The sequence below is a fragment of the Culex pipiens genome, chromosome 2 (assembly GCF_016801865.2).
Source record: "Culex pipiens pallens isolate TS chromosome 2, TS_CPP_V2, whole genome shotgun sequence".
NCBI lineage: Eukaryota > Metazoa > Arthropoda > Insecta > Diptera > Culicidae > Culex > Culex pipiens.
Genome location: NC_068938.1, coordinates 26,863,354 through 26,875,997, shown reverse-complemented (window position 1 = coordinate 26,875,997; position 12,644 = coordinate 26,863,354). Strand labels below are relative to the sequence as shown.

Sequence of the window (12,644 nt, the reverse complement as noted above, 5' to 3'; positions counted from 1 at the left end):
CCGAAACTTCCGCAAATGTTGTGCAACAGGCTTACCAAAGAAACAAGAAGAAACTTCAAGATTTTGACAACGGATCCTATCGAAACTGCTTCAGTGAGTGTGGTAGGCTACAGATCATTATTGTAACAACTTATTGGGATGATCTGGGTCATCCAAGAACTCCCTGGAGTTAAGATCTGTGGGTCTACCGCCGTAACAAGCAAGAGGTCGACGGTTTTTGACCCCGGAATATATCCGCATAGCTTCAGTGAGTATGGTAGACTACTTTGCTGATGTGTTGGGATGTTCTGGGACATCCAAGAACTCCCTGGAGTTAAGATCTGTGGGTCTACCGCCGTAACAAGCTAGAGGTCGCAAACCAGATCATCCCAATAAGTTGTTACAATAATGATCTGTAGCCTACCACAGTCACTGAAGCAGTCTGGGTAGGATCCGTTGTCAAAATTTTGAAGTTTCTACTTGTTTCTTTGGTAAGCCTGTTGCACAAAATTTCCGGAAGTTTCGGATGGACTACAACATCCCAGGTGTTCCAAAACCATGATAAAATGTTTTAATAACATTTCATAACAAAATACAATTGATACAATTTGAAAATTCTCGGAAAAGCTACGAAATCCCAAATATTTTTAATTTAAGTCATATTCTCAATTTATGTCATGGACATTCTTTTTTTAAACGATTCTCGATTTAAACACCCCCATTTCGTTGTGTAAATCAAGAATATGGTGTATTATTGATTGTCTCTCACTGCTCACCAATAATCAGTCGAGTATTTAAAAAAGTGCTCTATCGTATACCTTTATTGAAAAACAAAATGACAATGCCTCCAATCAGGCCAACACAAGAAAAACGAAGTCTTGTCTACTCCATAAGTGGAGGTAAAAACGAAATTACCAGAAATAATTTGCTGCTGCTCCCCTCCAGTCCCTGATCGTCCATTGTCCTCGTACATCTTCTGGTCCCAAGAGAGAATACCTCCAATTGGCCCCTCGAACAAAGACAAAAAAGGCGGTGGAGAAAAAACACTCGAATTCTTCTCCAAACGAAACAACAGCAAAAAAAAGGCGAGCATCGTGAGCCCAGTTAGTTAGAGTGTGAGTGAGCGCTTGTCGGATGGTTGTCGCAACACCACCGCCAAGACCACTTGGCTCCCTGAAAACAATAGAATCCAATCGAGATTCCGAGGAGGAGAGAGAAAACGAAAACAACAAAACAAAATACGTGACCGGACTATGAATTTTAATATTTTTTCCCACCGCGCCAGGGTGGTCTTTTCCGCTTTTCGCCCACTTTGGACATGAATACAGTTCTTTCTTTCCCAGCAGGATAGGACTTTCCAGTTGTTTCTCCTGTTGTGGTGGTGAGAGAACAGTGAGAAGCAACGAAATAAATTTAAAAAAATGACTTATGAAGTGTTTTTATTTTGTTTTCATATTTTCTGAAATATTTTAATTTTTCTTGAAACTAAATTTTTCTTTTTAAATTTCAATACAGAACTCTGAAAAATTCCACAAAATCCCCCTTTTTAAGTAAAAGAGAAAACAAAAAATCCTACTGACATTCCAGAACCATCCCCCAAAAATGCTCCTCGCAATGGGGGGCTGTCAGTGGCCGTGTCCTGACCAGTCCCATCCCCGACTGTCTTTGGCCAAAAGTGCCACCGGACGCGACGCGAGAAGCACGATCCGGCTCAAACGAGCTGGAACGGACAGTTGTCCGGCCCCGGGTCCACTTGGCACGGATTTGGCACTGCCTGACTCGGATTCTTTATGGATTCGATAAAGAGAAAACATTTTTCCTGATTGCATTCTCGATTGCAATTGTTTTTAGCAGAGCCAGCTTGAGAGCACTTGCGCCTTTTCTGGATTCCTGGGAACGTGGTTCGCCCCAATCACACAACCAATTGGAACCGATTTTCTGGGGAAGAGGAAGAAGAAGACACCGATGGAATGTGTCCTCGGCACAGCGCACTGTCGTCTTACCTGATGCATTTAGTGTTTCGACACAGGGGGGTTCTGTTCAAAGTTCAAATTTTCAGACAAGTTTTCCATGCAAAATATAAAAAGATTTTTTTTTGTATATTTTCAAGTTTCGCAAAATTCGAAACAAAAAAAAAATCCAAAATCACATATTTTCAATTTCCCCACCTTAAAAACTTCAATCGCAATACTAAGTCAGTGAAATCTATGTGGCTTTCCGTTAGTGCACGTACCTGTTTCTACCAGGTACATCGAGCAAGGAGCAACCCGAAAAAATAGCGCAACACAGTGCGCTCACTCTCTCATTCTAAATCCATAATTGAATGAAAATATTTTCGCCAGAAAACTCACCCCAACTCAAGAAGTGCACCCACATCGCACAGCAGCAGCAGTGCATCGTGCGATCGTGATAAGAGAAATCAATGTGTTTGTTAGTGAAAGAAGCTTTTTTTCTTTTTTTGGGAGTGGGGGAGGGAAAAGCAAAATCGGATTTTCAATTTAGCTTCACCTGTCACGATCTGCGGAAAAGATTTGCTGCTAGTTGGAGAGTCGAAAGGGTTGGATTAAATTGGTTGGCTTTTTTTTATAAAGTTTGCATCCAACTGAAGTTTAACCAACAGGATGTGTTTTTTGCATTTATTTCAAATTTCCTTAAAAAATGTGGGTGAAGTCACTTGTACGACGGTATAAAAAATTTATGTCCGTTACAATTCAATGAAAAAGACAATAAATCACAGCAAATAATTTAATTTTTTTATTTAATTGCAAATATTTTTTAACATTTAATTCATAAAGCCAAGCAATACAAAATGTTCAAAAGGAGACAAAAACTAAACTTTTGAAAAAAGTTTGTCATAAAGTTTCCCCCTCAAAAAAGAACTTTCCAGTTATCTCACATTTGCCTCATTTTGTATGATCTCTGGCAGAAAAATAAATTGGTGGGCTCGTCCGGGATTTGAACCCGGGACCTCTCGCACCCTAAGCGAAAATCATACCCCTAGACCAACGAGCCCTTGTGATTATGACGTTTAGTTTGTACAATTTATCAGCACTGCTATGGAAAGTTACACTAGATTTGTTTAACTAGTGTTGAGCCAAATAATAAAATTGATTGTTATGTGTAGTGTATCAACAAAAAATCTGAACAAATAAATTCTGTTCGGTAAAGCTCGTTCAGGTGAGTCAGAGTGATTTTTACGGATTTTTCAATTTCTCACATTCTTCTCAATGAAACTTCATTATGTTTAAAAGGTTGTGTAGGGGACATCTTGAGAAACCTTAGCTGAAGATATCTCGTTCCTACAAATAATCCAGTCAATTTGGCAGATATCTTAAGTTGGTGTACGTTTTTGGCAAAAAAAAGGTCTCTGATACAAGCAAACCAACATATTTTTTTAAACTGCTCGTGGATTCCCTAAATGTTTAAAAATCTCCACTTTTAATATTGTATCCTGTTTATATGATTCCCCCGAACAAGGAGCTCTGTTGGATGATTTGTTTTGACCCTATATTTGTATGAAAATAAAATATTTGAATAAAATAAATTAATAAAATAAAATTGATAAAATTTCAATTAATAAAATAAAATATATTTTTTATTTGAAAATTACGAGAGGTATACCTTTTTTGACCCAAAGTCATTAATTTTTTATTTAGGGGGAGGATGTTCATGATTACTTGTTTTACACTTTATATGGAAAAAGGTAGAAAAAGTATCAAAATATAAAATTTTGTGTATCGTAACTTTCAAACCAACCCTTATTTATACAAAATTTTTTTTTTTAGAAGTTCACATCTTTTTGAGAAAAAAATAAACGTTTTCACTAAAATTGATAAGAAAAAAATTGCTTCAGTTCATACAAATAATTGTCATTAGAAATATCCTTCTGTTACGTGACGTGTCGTAAAAGACCTTCAATTTTTTTTTCAAAAATTTGCAACCTGAAATGGTGAAGATTTCGTAATTTAGTTTCAGAGGTACTAAAAATGACTATTTTCAAAAAAAAGCTACATGAAAAATTCAAAACATTCACCATTTTTCGTAACTTTTCAATAGTTTCGAGATTCTTCATGCTCAAAAACTACAATATTCACGTTGAATATAATTTAAAAAAAACTCCACGGAACGTGCAAAATTTTGGAAATCTGATATTTAAATTTCATAATGTGTTTTTTATAAATAATTTTGTTATTATTTTTTCATGAATTTATTATTATTTAAAAAATAGAAATAAAAAAAAGCTTCCCTGTACCGTAAAATCAATTACAGTCCAGACTCGATTATCCGAAGCCTCGATTATCCGAAGGTTTGTATGGGACTTCGGATAATCGAATCACGAACAAAAAAAAATTTTTTTTCGTTTTCTTCTTCATCTTGTTTTAAACACCAAATTCGAGTTCTTGGACCCCATTGCTTATTGAATAATAAAATGCATTTTTTAGATATTTCGTCACCGCCATATTGGCCGCCAACTTGGCTTAAAACAATGTTGATCATTTTAGCGTAGTTTAGGGATCATAGGGAAACAGCATCTAATTCCAGCGTGCCTCTAATGTTGACAGGTCAGAACTTAGACATTCAATTAAGGCTAATTAAAAGCGTTTCAACTAAAATCGAGTGATAAATAGCTCTATTAGAAGTGAGCAAGCATGTTTCTATCAAAAGTTTTTCAAACTTAGTTGTTTAAATAGTGAAATCAGCAAATTGATTGAAGTGAGGAGCGAGTCTGCCAAACAAACGAGAATTTCCCCTACGTAAGCTCGACAATCAAATAAAAAAAAATCGTGATTCGATTATCCGAAGTGAAATTTTTCCGAGGCCTTCGGATAATCTAGTCTGGACTGTAATGATGTTTTATATGTATTGTCTAGCCAGATTGTATAACTTAACTTTAATTTTCAACACTTTGAAAGGCTATTCAATTCGAATAAAATATTCTTAAAAGTTTTCATATCCATCATAAATTTAATTTTCAAAATCAAAAAGCAAAAATATATCCTATAAGGCCGTTGCAAATATTTTTTGCAGTTTGTGTCCCTAGACTCTGACCAAAGCCAAAAAAACAAAAAAATAATTTACGAGCCACGGTTAAAACATTTGAATGAAAATAGTGTTTTAAAATGCATATCCAGTTGTTTTGCAATCATTAGTTTCCAAAATACCCAAGTATTGACGCAAATTTATTTTTAGCCAAAAATAAAGTTTTTGCGATGCTTTACATTGCAACTTCATAAATATTCAAAATATTTTTAATCCAGCCCTAACATGCTAAAACGCAGGCCTTTGAATAGGTCTATTAGATTATTTCTTGGTCACGTAAAAATTTTGCTTAGTTTAATAGAATTCGTGAAAACGTAAAATTAAAAAGTTTTTTTTGATTACGTTTTAGATTGTTTTCAGTTGATTTGACTTTTATTTTCATTAAAATTTTGAAGGTTTAAAACAAAAAATTTTTGCCCCCTGATTTTTTTTAACCAATTTTGAACGCAACATAAACCTCGAAAAAAAAAACTTTTTAATTTTTCGTTTTATTTTTTACGTGACCAAGAAATAATCTAAAATACATATCATAAAAAAAATAGATCAAATATATATTTAAGAAGCAAGGTTCATAAAATTTTCAATAAACGAAATCATCTCTTTATATTTTTAAATCAATAAAGTCGGAAAATTGCAAAGCTTCTAAACATAAAAATACCTAGTGGATTAAACATATGCGTTGAATTTATTATGAAATTATGTTTGGTAGAAGAAAAATTGTAAGCATCCTACCCTTTGCATTTTGTGATAATTTAATGATTCCGAAAGTATTAACATTTTATAGACTGATTCTTATTTACTACATTGAGGTATTTATCGCATTCATCACTTTTAAAAAAATGTAACAAATTAGTTTCAAAGAATGATTGCCTTTCAATTCTTCAAATAGTTTTAAAGGTGATACGGGAAGGTAGTGCCATATTGACACCACGACTCGAGTTTTCCGAAAATGCCGTAACTTCGAAGCTCTTTTTTTGCGATAGCAAGCAATTTGTCGAGATTAGAAATTGATTTGAGTTAAACAGAAGTTGTTCAAGAACTGGAGTCCCGTTTCACCTTAATACGTTTTTCAAATGAAAACTAAAATAATTTTCATAAAAAGGCAAATATTGATTTAGGCAAATGTTGAATTTTACGGGAAAGTTGAAATCACGGATTTCACGTTGTCTGCGAAATCGTGTAAATTTACTAATCCTTATCATGCTTGTAATAAGGTGATGATTCCATGAATATGTTTTTAATAATTTTTGTTATCATCATATAAGTATTCAGCAGCATTCACTTTTTAGTAAATGTGGTATTTTTTTAGTGTATGGTTTACTAACAATTCTTCAAATGTTTCATATTTTCAATTAAATACTAATAAAATTTACTCAATAAGCCTTTATGGATGAAATATTTACTATGTTGATATTTCAAAGAATTGATTTGAGAAAATTGATAAACTTCACAGGATTTCACGGAAATCCTCAAATTTCACGAAATCTTGAAAATTCACTAACCCTAATAATAGGACTACTGCGGTGTGATTTGACGGAGAATGATCCTTATAATAGTTTTATTTGTTTGCGTTATCCTAATATATTTTTTTTCATTTTCCACTATACAAATTTCAATCATTTTACAAATAACCACGGCTGTAAATTTGTCACGGCAAACTTTAAACTTTTGCCTTAAAATAACTAGAATGCTTTTATTTTTCAACTCTTTAGCGCTTTAGCTTAACAAATTGAGTAAAAAACTAAAATAATGAACCAATTCTTGTCGTCGTCGTCACAAATTAAGTTCCTCCCAACAAATAACATTAATGTTGTAAAACAAAGTTTGCACGCTCGTTGGATGGCAGGCCCCCCAACCGAGGGGTAGGTGCCGAAACACGTGTGCTCTCAGCAGGCGGTGGTCTCTCCCCTGCTCGCCCAGGTAAAGTACCGTGTGTGCTTGATGATGGTGCAGATAGTATAAAAGTTGAAACTATAATAGCACACACACACACACACACACAGAAAAAATGAAGAAGAAAACAAGACAACCCCTAACTAAACGACACAGGGTGAAATTATGTCAAACGGGGTAACCCTTAGCTTGGAATTTTTGGTTTCTTGGTTTCGATTTTTTTATTTTTTAAAGTTTTGTTAAAATTGTAACAACCGATTTTTTTTTTAATTTCAGTTGAAGCCAATGGTTAGGGTTAAAGGATGCTGTCTCCCACAGTTTAACCCCAAGTTGTAAAATTCCTCTCAAGCTTGAAGAAAACTAGCACGTGGAGACTTCATACATGTTACGGCATACCTACAAGAAAGGGGGAACCTCGACAAGTCGACAGCAGCGTAAAGTTCCATAGTTACGAAATTTAATTTATCTTGCAGGCGAAAGTTCGTTAAATGTGACGAACTCAACTAATTTGGTCTTTCTTTAAAGACATTAAACGAGTTGCTCGTGTTTCACTCGAAGAAAATTGCGTTTTAGATTGCCGGGAAAAGTGCTCGAGTTGATTTAGTTTTGTCATCTGGACCGAGGACCTTTTTGACCGAGGCTTGATTTGTGTTAACTCAACCCACTTGCTTTCTCTTGTTTTTTGGGGAAAAAGGTCAAGAACGCCGTTTCTTGTTTCAACTTTTGGAATTAAATTTGGAAAGCTAAACGATTTCGCCAACGCAAACACAAACTCTCCGATTCGGTTTTGGATTCTTGGAAGGGTGCGACATGAGTTGAGGGCGGTTGAATTTTTGATTGAATGAAAACGAAAGCATCTTGGAATGTTTTTGGATGAGATTATTCACTATGGATGGATTTTCAGAATGTTCAACATTTTGAATAGCCATTTTCCTCCATCATTTTTTTTCGGAGTTGCAATCTTAAAATTTTATTTATTTTACTTGACAAATGTCTGATTAAAACATTCAATTTTAATTTCATTTAAGTGAATTAATCGGCAATCTTCTACCGTGATGAATGTTTGCCGAAATTTGTCACACAAAAATTCCCTTCCTTTACAAGGAAGGCAAAACTCTTCCCAGAAAGCTCATGAAAAGCTAGAATTTATGTATATATTTGAATTATAATGGCAATGCACACACAAGAAAGTTGTACACATTCTTGTTGTTTTGTTCCGGAACCGTTTTTCTTTCTCATCCCCTTGCTCTGGAAAAACTTAAGGGCTGGAGGGTGGAAGTGGGAAAATGGGTTTGTGTCTCACGTAATTTCCGGAAATATATGTGACTCAAACAAATTAAACCCGAAAGGAGCCTGGAAAGTATTTTTCCGGTCGGCACGATGCTGCTGCTGAGTTGGATTTTTTTTTTGGAAGGAGATCAAAAGAATACAAAAAGCTTTTTCTTTTGTTTATGTTTTAAAAGGAAAGGGGTTGTTTGTGATGAAAATGTCAAACTTTTTTTGTTCTTGTGCGGGTTATGATTTGAAAAGAGAGATTTTGTTAGTCATTATACTGTTTGTTCAGGGTTATTTAAAAAAAACATAATTTATTTGGTTCTCCGCCAACTCACACAACAGTTGCCCCGACCCCTCTTCGATTTGCGTGAAACTTTGTCCTAAGGGGTAACTTTTGTCCCTAATCACGAATCTGAGGTCCGTTTTTTGATATCTCGTGATGGAGGGGCGGTACGACCCCTTCCATTTTTGAACATGCGAAAAAAGAGGTGTTTTTCAATAATTTGCAGCCTGAAACGGTGATGAGATAGAAATTTGGTGTCAAAGGGACTTTTATGTAAAATTAGACGCCCAATTTGATGGCGTACTCAGAATTCCGAAAAAACGTATTTTTCATCAAAAAAAAACTAAAAAAGTTTTAAAAATTCTCCCATTTTCCGTTACTCGACTGTAAAAATTTTTGGAACATGTCATTTTATGGGAAATTTAATGTACTTTTCGAATCTACATTGACCCAGAATGGTCATTTTTTCGTTTAGAACAAAAATATTCATTTTAAAATTTCGTGTTTTTTCTAACTTTGCAGGGTTATTTTTTAGAGTGTAACAATGTTCTACAAAGTTGTAGAGCAGACAATTACAAAAAAATGATGTATAGACATAAGGGGTTTGCTCATAAACATCACGAGTTATCGCGATTTTACAAAAAAAAGTTTTGAAAAAGTTACTTTTTGCGTTTCTCTTTGTTTTGTCGAACGGCTATGATCAACCACGACCATTTTTTTTCAAAACTTTTTTTTCGTAAAATCGCAATAACTCGTGATGTTTATAAGCAAAGCCCTTATGTCTACATATTAAATTTTTTGTAATTGTCTGCTCTACAACTTTGTAGAACATTGTTACACTCTAAAAAATAACCCTGCAAAGTTAGAAAAAACACGAAATTTTAAAATGAAAAATTTTGCTCTAAATGAAAAAATGACCCTTCTGGGTCAATTAAGATTCGAAAAGTACATTAAATTTCCCATAAAATGAAATGTTCCAAAATTTTTTACAGTCAAGTAACGGAAAATGGGTGATTTTTTAAAACTTTTTTAGTGTTTTTTTCTATGAAAAATACGTTTTTTCGGAATTCTGAGTACGCCATTCAATCGGGCGTCTAATTTTACATAAAAGTCCCTTTGACACCAAATTTCTATCTCATCACCGTTTTAGGCTGCAAATTATTGAAAACACCTCTTTTTTCGCATGTTCAAAAATGGAAGGGGTCGTACCGCCCCTCCGTCACGAGATATCAAAAAACGGACCTCGGATTCGTGATCAAGAACAAAAGTTACCCCTTAGGACAAAGTTTCACGCAAATCGAAGAGGGGCGGGGCAACTGCTGTGTGAGTTGGCGGAGAATTACCCACTTAAAAAAAATATTTGAGAAATTGTCAAAAATCACTTATCCAATATTAGTAATTAAACCAAGGTATTCACTCGCTTAATTCTACAGTAGTTTATAAAATTATTTTTATTCCTTTTTGAGTTTGATGAATTATTTTGAGAAAAATCGTTACATTTTCACACAAACATAAAATTTCACGGGATTTCATGGAAAAAGCCAAAATTCGCGGATTTCACGCTTTCCGTGAAATCGTGAAATTTCACTAACCCTAATCATAATTCCATATAATCTTTTTCGTTGAGTTTTATGCCTTTTTTGGTGATTCAACAAAATCTTCAATTTAAAATACCTTGTGCTTCTATAAGTGTCTCGATCAAATTTATTTAAATAGCTCTAAAATCCCTTCATTCACGTCCAGCGTGTCCAATCCTGGTTGGACAAATTCCAACGCAAAATCTCCAATTCGGAAGTAATGATCCTCAGCACACGTCGTCTTCCCACACACACACACACACTGTTCACGAGGCCAAAATCTACTTACATCGTGTTGCTCAAAACGGCCATCCAGTGGAGAGACGACATTTCTTTCACCACGCTCACCTTCCTCTCAACCCAATATCCGAGCCAAGGTTCCGGCCAATTCCTGAGCAGCAGCCCAACCAAACCCCACGTAGTTTGCAGAATAAATTGATAAAATTTGAATATAAATAGAATAAAACTGGGCGGGCGGCACACTCCGATTCCGACCATGTAGTTCTCAATCTCTTCGCATATTTCATTGCCAGTGTCGAACCGTGCAAGAAGGACGACCAGGATCCTGGGGCACACGTGAAGTCCTTGGTCCCCGCCGGAATCTTTCCCCGAGGCAAGCTTACGTTTGCTCAATTTCATTTCGCTTATTTCTGCTTCGCCCAATCTGACTATGCTTTATTTGTGGTTTTTTCTTCTTCGTCCTGCAGGGACTCCTCCGAGGGACACCCCTCTAAGGATCTTGTAATACTGGCCCACAAACATGATGTTGGACCAACCCAAGATGTATGTGGTGCCATCAGGAAAGAAATCGGCTCGACTTCTTCGAGCTTTTTTCATCTTCTGCTCCACAAAGAAAAAGTGGCCTCCCCACAGCTGATGAATGGATGAATATGTAATGCAGAGCGTCGAGCAGCGGAGTCGGTCCCTATTTTGCCACTTTCGAGAGCCACCGTAGAGTTAAGGTCGGTCGGTTCTTCGTGTCATGGCAACTGGCGGCGGCGTGTGAGGACGGAGCTTGGAAAGCTTTGTTTAGCCACTCCATCACTCCGCTTCTAAGGGAGGCCAGAGAGAAGCCAATCTGTGTGAGCCAGCCGACTTCGGCTACATCTGGAGAAGATGGTGAAGAAACGCACGGGGATAGAAAACTATTTTTTCTTTGAAAGATATACAATACTTTTTTGTCAATTTCAGGTTAAATCTACCCGCTCTACGAAATCTTCTACAAAAAATCAGGAGGAAAACATATTTTCTGTAAATTTGCATTTTCTACAAAAATAAACTGTTAAAATCGATTGTATTCTATTCAGAATGCACTTGATAATGATTGCTTTTCCATGTTGGCCTTCCTAAGTGTGGAATCGATATAATTCTGATCTAAAAATTAACTTTTTAAGAAATCGTCGTAGACCCACCTAAGGTGGGCTACCTCCATGTAAACCTATCGACTCAGAGTCTAAAACTGAACAAGTGTGTGTTTTTATGTGCTTGTGGATTTTTATTGAGATCAACATTGTTGCCATTTTTTTTATAATAAAGTAAATCTTTCCCAGTTCCTGAGGGGAACACCCTTGAAGAGTATCGGGGCCGGCATTTACAAAGCGGATTCAGTGGCAGTTTCATTCTCAACTTAATGTTAACATGTTAAGGTTAATGTTAACATTCCATAGAGCGCCTACCTAAGGTGTCGTGATAAGGTCCAGTTTGTGACGATACACTACCTTCCCTTTACTAAGCAATCGATTCCAGAAGAGAAAAGATCACCAGTTGTGTTGGTCCGAGCCGGGATTTGAACCCCGATCTACCGTTTACGAGGCGGAAGCGTTACCACTGGGCTACGTGGCTTGGTCTAGTGCTTTCGATAATGTTTGATATCCCAAAGATCGCAATTAAATTTTAAGAAGATTTGGCAACCCTAAAGTTATAATCACTTAAGTGATATTTGAGTTTTTGAAGTTGAAACTCACTGAATTGTATGATTAATATTTGCGGATTTATGATCGTTGAATCGTTGGTTAGATAATCGATAGACCTTTCCAGTGAATCAGGAAGTTTGAAGATCTGATTACCCTGTCTCTTGTCTTTTAAAAGATATCTATATGTTTTCCGCATTTTCTAGCCACTTTATGTTTGAAGAATTTTTGTTTCAAATGAAAATTATAGTTTGCTGTTTCATGTGAGGAATGCACCATATATAGATTAAGTAAAGTTATAAAAAAAACCTTAAAAAAATTTAATGAACACTGATTATACCAAAATTGTCAACAAGGCGGAGTTTTTTATATTCAAAAATCATAAATTTATTAATTATGATAAGGCCGATGAAAATATTTAAAAAAGTTTTTGTCCCTCGGCCCTGGCCGAGGTCAAGGGGGGGGGGAGGGGGGGGCAAAAAAATAAAAAAATATAAAAAATTTAATAACAAGCCATAGTCTTCACATTTAAATGAAAAAAGTGTTTTAAAATGCATTCTAAACTAGTTCATTTGTTTTGCAATCATTAGTTTTCAAAAAAACTAAGATCTGACAAAAACAAAAATTGTATCGAAAAAAAAAAGATTCAAAAATTTTCAAAAAATCTTAAGATTTTTTAATAAACCC

The 12,644-nt window shown here is 35.4% G+C and overlaps 1 protein-coding gene and 1 non-coding gene across 2 annotated transcripts in view; one reads left to right on the top strand and one right to left on the bottom strand.

Annotated features, from left to right (window-relative positions):
* Positions 1–12,644, top strand: part of LOC120421281 (lachesin-like) — a 329,464-nt gene that overhangs the window by 238,761 nt on the left and 78,059 nt on the right. The window lies entirely within an intron of this gene.
* Trnap-agg (transfer RNA proline (anticodon AGG)) lies at positions 2,920–2,991 on the bottom strand. Its single transcript has one exon. It is a non-coding gene; the product is annotated as a tRNA-Pro (tRNA).